This window comes from Panulirus ornatus, chromosome 50 (genome assembly GCF_036320965.1).
Source record: "Panulirus ornatus isolate Po-2019 chromosome 50, ASM3632096v1, whole genome shotgun sequence".
Lineage (NCBI taxonomy): Eukaryota > Metazoa > Arthropoda > Malacostraca > Decapoda > Palinuridae > Panulirus > Panulirus ornatus.
The window spans coordinates 32,281,114-32,289,976 of NC_092273.1; positions in this window are offsets into that span (position 1 = coordinate 32,281,114).

The window sequence follows — 8,863 nt, forward strand, 5'->3', positions numbered from 1 at the left end:
AATTATGCATGGGAGATGAGAAACGATATCTTGGGAAGCAAAAAAATGGGTATGTTTGAAGGAATAGTAGTTCCAACAATGTTTATTTTGTTGCGAGGCCGTGGACTATAGATCGAGTTGTGCGGAGCGTAGATGTGCTAGTGAAATGAAGGTGTTTTTTAGGACAATATGTGGTGTGAGGTGGTTTCATCAAGTAAGTAATGAAAAGGTAAGAGAGATGTGTGGTAATAAAAAGTGTGTTGGTCGAGAGAGCAGAAGAGGGGTTTGTTTTGAAATGGTTTTGGTCAATGGAGAGAATGAGTGGGGATAGATTGACAAAGAGGGTATATGTGTCAGAGGTGGACGGGAACGGGAGAAGTGGGACCAAATTGGAGGTGGAAAGAAGGAGGTGAAATGATTTTTTGAGTGATCGGGGCTGAATAGGCAGTAGGTGGAAAGTAAGGTGTGCAAGGAATGGAGTGAATTGGAACGATGTGGTATACCGAGGTTCGGACTTGCTGTCAGTGGATTGAACCAGGGCAAGTGAAGGCGACTGGGGTAAACCAGGGAAAGTTCTTGTGGGGCTGGATGTGGAAAGGGAGCCTGTGGCCATTGGTTGCATTATACATGACATGCTGGAGACTGAGTTCGAACAAATGGGGCCTTTTATTGTCTTTTCCTACCGCTCTCGCGCACATATGGGGGAGGGGGCTTGTCATCTTATGTGGTAGCCGGGGGGTGCAACGGGAGATGAATAAGGGCTGACAGTATGAATGATGTACATGTGTATATATGGCATATGCCTGTGGTGTGTGTTGTGTGTGTGTGTGTGTGTGTGTATTAGGTATACGTTGAGATGTTTAGGTATGTATAAGTGCATGTGTGGATGTGTTCATGTTATACATGTGTATGTGGTGGGGTTAGGCCATTCTTTTGTCTGTTTCCTGGCGCTACCTTCCTAATGTGGGAGACAACGACCAAAGTATAATAATAATGATGTAATGTTGTTTATGTGGTATATGTTGATCAAGTTCATGCATAAGTTTGTATATGTGCACATATGACGATTTGATGTATACACATATATATATGAGTGGATGGGCCATCTTTGCCTGTTTTCTGGCGCTACACTCGCTGATGCGGGAAAACGATTAAATAAAATAATAGATAAATGTGCGTTGCATAGGCATTTATTGTATAGGGGAGAATAAAAGAATTCTGTCCCTCGCATTCCTCTTTGGCCCGTATAAGGCGACTAAAGCAGGATGGGAGCAGGGGGATAGAAAAACCCTCCCCTCCTTGTATTTGAACTTTCTAAAAGGGAAACAGAAAGAAAGTCACGCGGGGAGTGCTCATCCTCTTAAAGGCTCAGATTGGGGTATCTAAATATGTGTGGATATAACCAAGAGAGAAAAAAAGGAGAGATACGTTGTTTTTTTAAGGAAGGAATCCTGGTGTTTTGGCTCTGAATGAAACGAAGCTTAAGGGTAAAGGGAAGCGAGTGGTTGGGGGGAATGTCTTTCTTGGGAATAATGTCAGGGGTCAGTGAGATGACGAGAGCAAGGGAAGGAGTAGCACTACTCCTGGAACAGGAGTGGTGTGGGTATTGTGATAGAGTGTAAGAAAGTAACACCTGTAGATTGCTATGGGTAAAACTGAAGTGGATGGAGAGAGTATGGGTGTTATTGGGTGCATTATGCATTGGGCTCCTGGGTGAAGAAGCTTGTAGATTTATGGCTGAAAAAATGGAATGTGATTGGGGAATCCCTGTTAAAAGGAATATTATATATATATATATTATATATATAAGTATATGTATGCAAGTAGGAGAGATGGTCAGAGAGCTTGATTGGGATTATATGTTAATTGTTGATGCACGAAAGAGATACTTTTGGTGTTAATGTGCGAGAGGTTGCAACTGGGGGATGCTGTCTGATTCATTATTATTGTGGAGGCAAAAGTGAAGTTTTTGAGAGGTTTTCAGAAAAGAAGAGGAACTGTTGCGGGTGAATGAGAGTGGTGAGTGTAAGTTTGAGTTGGGAAAGGAGACTTAGGTGAGGATGGTACAGGAGAGACTGAGTACAGAATGGAAACAAGGTTTGAGAACAAAGACCGTAAGGGGAGTGGTGGGAAGGAAGGGATTGTATTTAGGGAAGCAGTGTTGGCTTGTACAAAAGATGCTGTGGCATGAGAAGCATGGAGAGGTGGGCAGTGTAGAATGGGTAAGTGAGTATGATGGGATGAGAAGTAAGATTATTACTGTAGAGAAGAGAGAGGCATTTTGGACGATTTTTGCAGGGAAATAATGGCAAAAGAGTGGGAGGTGTATAAAAGAAGGATGGCAGGAGTCAGAGGAAGTGAAGAGGTTGACAAAGAGGGCAAATGAGAGAGTTGGGGGTGAGATGTGCATCATTAATTTTAGGGACAATATAAGATGGTTCTGGGGAAGTAGGTAAATAAAATGCGTAAGACAAGGGAACAATGGGAACATCAGTGAAGGGGGCTAATAGGAAGGTGATACAAGTAGTGGTGATGTGAGAAGGAGATGGAAGTGAGTATTTTGAAGGTATGTTGAATGTGTTTGATGATTGGAGTGGCCTAGATCTAGGGTGTTTTGGTCAAAGTGGTTGTGCGACGTGAGAGGGTTAGGGTGAATGATTTGGTAAACAGAAAGAGGTAGCAAAAGCTTTGCGGAAGATGAGGCCTAGCAAGGCAGCCGGTGGTTGGATGGTATTGCATAGAATTTATTAAAAAAGGGTGTGACTGTATTGTTGGATCTCGGATTGGTATGATTTACTTAATGTATGTTATGACTCATGGTGAGGTGCTGAGATTGGCGGAATGCTTGCATAATACCATTGTACCAAAGGCAAAGGGGAAATAGTGGTGGTCTCAAATTTCAGAGGTGTAAGTTTGTTGAGTTTATTCCTGGGAAAATTATATAGCGAGGGTATGATTGAGAGGGTGAAGGCATGTACAGAGCATCAGATTGGGGAAGAGCAGTGTGGTTGGTTTAGAATCAGTGTTAGAGGAAGTATATTTATATATATATATATAATATATATATTATATATATATATATATATATATTATAGATTATATATATATATATATATATATATATATATATATTTTCTTTTTCTTTTAAACTATTCGCCATTTCCCGCGTTAGCGAGGTAGCATTAAGAACAGAGGACTGGGCCTTTGAGGGAATACCCTCACCTGGCCCAATTCTCTGTTCCTTCTTTTGGAAAATTAAAAAAAAAACGAGAGGGGAGGATTTCCAGCCCCCCGCTCCCTCCCCTTTTAGTCGCCTTTTACGACACGCAGGGAATACGTGGGAAGTATTCTTAATCCTCTATCCCAGGGATAATATATATATATATATATATATATATATATATATATATATATATACATACAAAAACTAGGACACATGTATACATGTATATATATATATATATATATATAGGACATACATGTATACATGTATATATATATATATATTATCCCTGGGGATAGGGGATTAAGAATACTTCCCACGTATTCCCTGCGTGTCGTAGAAGGCGACTAAAAGGGGAGGGAGCGGGGGGCTGGAAATCCTCCCCTCTCTTTTTTTTTTTTTTTTTTTTTGTCAATTTTCCAAAAGAAGGAACAGAGAATTGGGCCAGGTGAGGGTATTCCCTCAAAGGCCCAGTCCTCTGTTCTTAATGCTACCTCGCTAATGCGGGAAATGGCGAATAGTTTGAAAGAATATATATATATATATATAATATATATATATATATATATATATATATATATATATATATATATATATATATATATATATATATATATATATTATTTTTTTTTTTATTATACTTTGTCGCTGTCTCCCGCGTTTGCGAGGTAGCGCAAGGAAACAGACGAAAGAAATGGCCCAACCCCCCCCCATACACATGTATATACATACGTCCACACACGCAAATATACACACCTACACAGCTTTCCATGGTTTACCCCAGACGCTTCACATGCCTGATTCAATACACTGACAGCACGTCAACCCCGGTATACCACATCGCTCCAATTCACTCTATTCCTTGCCCTCCTTTCACCCTCCTGCATGTTCAGGCCCCGATCACACAAAATCTTTTTCACTCCATCTTTCCACCTCCAATTTGGTCTCCCTCTTCTCCTCGTTCCCTCCACCTCCGACACATATATCCTCTTGGTCAATCTTTCCTCACTCATTCTCTCCATGTGCCCAAACCACTTCAAAACACCCTCTTCTGCTCTCTCAACCACGCTCTTTTTATTTCCACACATCTCTCTTACCCTTACGTTACTCACTCGATCAAACCACCTCACACCACACATTGTCCTCAAACATCTCATTTCCAGCACATCCACCCTCCTGCGCACAACTCTATCCATAGCCCATGCCTCGCAACCATACAACATTGTTGGAACCACTATTCCTTCAAACATACCCATTTTTGCTTTCCGAGATAATGTTCTCGACTTCCACACATTCTTCAAGGCTCCCAGAATTTTCGCCCCCTCCCCCACCCTATGATTCACTTCCGCTTCCATGGTTCCATCTGCTGCCAGATCCACTCCCAGATATCTAAAACACTTTACTTCCTCCAGTTTTTCTCCATTCAAACTTACCTCCCAATTGACTTGACCCTCAACCCTACTGTACCTAATAACCTTGCTCTTATTCACATTTACTCTTAACTTTCTTCTTTCACACACTTTACCAAACTCAGTCACCAGCTTCTGCAGTTTCTCACATGAATCAGCCACCAGCGCTGTATCATCAGCGAACAACAACTGACTCACATCCCAAGCTCTCTCATCCACAACAGACTTCATTCTTGCCCCTCTTTCCAAAACTCTTGCATTCATCTCCCTAACAACCCCATCCATAAACAAATTAAACAACCATGGAGACATCACACACCCCTGCCGCAAACCTACATTCACTGAGAACCAATCACTTTCCTCTCTTCCTACACGTACACATGCCTTACATCCTCGATAAAAACTTTTCACTGCTTCTAACAACTTGCCACTCACACCATATATTCTTAATACCTTCCACAGAGCATCTCTATCAACTCTATCATATGCCTTCTCCAGATTCATAAATGCTACATACAAATCCATTTGCTTTTCTAAGTATTTCTCACATACATTCTTCAAAGCAAACACCTGATCCACACATCCTCTACCACTTCTGAAACCACACTGCTCTTCCCCAATCTGATGCTCTGTACATGCCTTCACCCTCTCAATCAATACCCTCCCATATAATTTACCAGGAATACTCAACAAACTTATACCTTACATACATATACTTATGTATATCTCTCTTTTTAAACCAGGTATTCCCAATCACTAGTCCTTTTTCAGCACATAAATCTACAAGCTATTCACTGTTTCCATTTACAACACGGAACACCCCATGTATGCCAATTATTCCCTCAACTGCCCATTACTCACCTTTGCATTCAAGTCACCCATCACTATAACCCGGTCTCGTGCATCAAAACTACTAACACACTCACTCAGCTGCTCCCAAAACACTTGCCTCTCATGATCTTTCTTCTCATGCCCAGGTGCATATGCACCAATAATCACCCATCTCTCTCCATCCACTTTCAGTTTTACCCATATCAGATTACAGTGTACTTTCTTACACTCTATCACATACTCCCACCACTCCTGTTTCAGTAGTGCTACTCCTTCCCTCGCTCTTGTCCTCTGACTAACCCCTGACTTTACTCCCAAGACATTCCCAAACCACTCTTCCCCTTCACCCTTGAGCTTCGTTTCACTCAGAGCCAAAATATCCAGGTTCTTTTCCTCAAGCATACTACCTATCTCTCCTTTTTTCTCATCTTGGTTACATCCACACACATTTAGACATCCCAATCTGAGCCTTTGAGGAGGATGAGCACTCCCTGCATGACTCCTTCTTGTGTTTCCCATTGTAGAAAGTTAAACTACAAGGAGGGGAGGGTTTCTAGCCCCCCACTCCTGTCCCCATTAGTCACCTTCTACGACACATGACAAGTGCGTGGGAAGTATTCTTTCTCTCCTATCAGGTGTTTGCTTTGAAGAATGTACGTGAGAAATACTTAGAAAAGTAAATGGATTTGGATGAAGCATTATGGATCTGAAGAAGGCATGCAATAGAGTTGATAGAGATGCTCTGTGGAAGGTATTAAGACGATATGTCTGGGAGGCAAGTTGTTAGCAGCAGTGAAAAGTTTTTATTGAGGATGTAAGGCATGTGTACATGTAGGAAGAGAGGAAAGTGGTTGCCTCGCAGTGAATGTTGGTTTGCGGCAGGGATGTGTGATGTTGTTTAATTTGTATATGGATGGGGTTGTTAGGGAGGTGAATGCAAGAGTTTTGGAAAGAGGGGCAAGTATGCAGTCTGTTGTAATGAGAGAGGTTGGGAAGTGAGTCAGTTGTTGTTCGCTGATGATACAATGCTGGTGGCTGATTCAGGTGAAAAACTGCAGAGAGTCAGTTGTTGTTCGCTGATGATACAGCGCTGGTGGCTGATTCGGGTGAAGAACTGCAGAAGCTGGTGACTGAGTTTTGTAAAGTGTGTGAAAGAAGAAAGCTGAGAGTAAATGTGAATAAGAGCAAGGTTATTAGGTACAGTAGGGTTGAGGGACAAGTTAATTGGGAGGTAAGTTTGAATGGAGAAAAACTGGAAGAAGTGAAGTGTTTTAGATGTCTGGGAATGGATTTAGCAGCGGATGGAATCATGGAAGCGGAAGTGAATCATAGGGTTGGGGAGGGGGTGAAAATTCTGGGAGCGTTGAAATATGCATGGAAGATGAGAACGTTATCTTGGAAGCAAAAATGGGTATGTTTGAAGGAATAGTAGTTCCAACAATGTTATATGGTTGCGAGGCGTGGACTATAGATCGAGTTGTGCGGAGAGTAGATGTGCTAGAAATGAGGTGTTTTTAGGACAATATGTGGTGTGAGGTGGTTTCATCAAGTAAGTAATGAAAAGGTAAGAGAGATGTGTGGTAATAAAAAGTGTGTGGTCGAGAGAGCAGAAGAGGGTGTTTTGAAATGGTTTGGTCACATGGAGAGAATGAGTGAGGAAAGATTGACAAAGAGGGTATATGTGTCAGAGGTGGAGGGAACGAGGAGAAGTGGGAGACCAAATTGGAGGTGGAAAGATGGAGTGAAAAAGATTTTGAGTGATCGGGGCCTGAATATGCAGTAGAGTGAAAGGTGTGCAAGGAATGGAGTGAATTGGAACGATGTGGTATACCGAGGTCGACTTGCTGTCAGTGGATTGAACCAGGGCAAGTGAAGCGACTGGGGTAAACCATGGAAAGTTCTGTGGGGCCTGGATGTGGAAAGGGAGCTGTGGCATTGGTGCATTATACATGACAGCTGGAGACTGAGTTCGAACAAATGGGGCCTTTATTGTCTTTTCCTACCGCTACCTCGCGCACATATGGGGGAGGGGGCTGTCATCTTATGTGTAGCGGGGTGGCAACGGGAATGAATAAGGGCAGACAGTATGAATTATGTACATGTGTATATATGCATATGTCTGTGTGTGTGTGTGTGTGTGTGTGTGTGTGTGTATATATGTATACGTTGAGATGTATAGGTATGTATAAGTGCATGTGTGGATGTGTATGTATATACATGTGTATGTGGGTGGGTTAGGCCATTCTTTTGTCTGTTTCCTTGCGCTACCTCACTAATGTGGGAGACAACGACAAAGTATAATAATAATGATGATAATGTATGTTTATGTGTATATGTTGATATGTTCATGCATAAGTATGTATATGTGCACATATGAGCATTTATGTATACACATATATATATGAGTGGATGGGCCATTCTTTGCCTGTTTTCTGGCGCTACCTCGCTGATGCGGGAAACCGATTAAATAAAATAAATAGATAAATGTGCGTGCATAGGCATTTATGTATAGGGGAGAAAGAATACTTCCCTCGCATTCCTCTTTGGTCGTATAAGGCGACTAAAGAGGATGGGAGCAGGGGGATAGAAACCCTCCCCTCCTTGTATTTGAACTTTCTAAAAGGGGAAACAGAAGAAGTCACGCGGGGAGTGCTCATCCTCTTCAAAGGCTCAGATTGGGGTATCTAAATATGTGTGGATATAACCAAGATGAGAAAAAAGGAGAGATACGTAGTATTTTTAAGGAAAGGAACCTGGATGTTTTGGCTCTGAATGAAACGAAGCTTAAGGGTAAAGGGAAAGAGTGGTTGGGGAATGTCTTTCTTGGGAATAAGGTCAGGGGTCAGTGAGATGACGAGAGCAAGGGAAGGAGTAGCACTACTCCTGGAACAGGAGTGGTGTGGGTATGTGATAGAGTGTAAGAAAGTAAACTGTAGATTGATATGGGTAAAACTGAAAGTGGATGGAGAGAGATGGGTGATTATTGGTGCATATGCACCTGGGCACCTGGGTGAAGAGCTTGTAGATTTATGGGCTGAAAAATGACTGGTGATTGGGAATCCCTGGTTTAGAAAGGAATATATATATATATATATATATATATATAAGTATATGTATGCAAGTAGGAGAGATGGTCAGAGAGCTTTATTGGATTATATGTTAATTGATGGATGCACGAAAGAGATACTTTTGGATGTTAATGTGCTGAGAGGTGCAACTGGAGGGATGCCTGATCATTATCTTGTGGAGGCAAAAGTGAAGATTTGTAGAGGTTTTCAGAAAAGAAGAGAGAATGTTGGGGTGAAGAGAGTGGTGAGAGTAAGTGAGCTTGGGAAGGAGACTTGTGTGAGGAGGTACCAGGAGAGACTGAGTACAGAATGGAAAAAGGTGAGAACAAAGACCGTAAGGGGAGTGGGGGAGG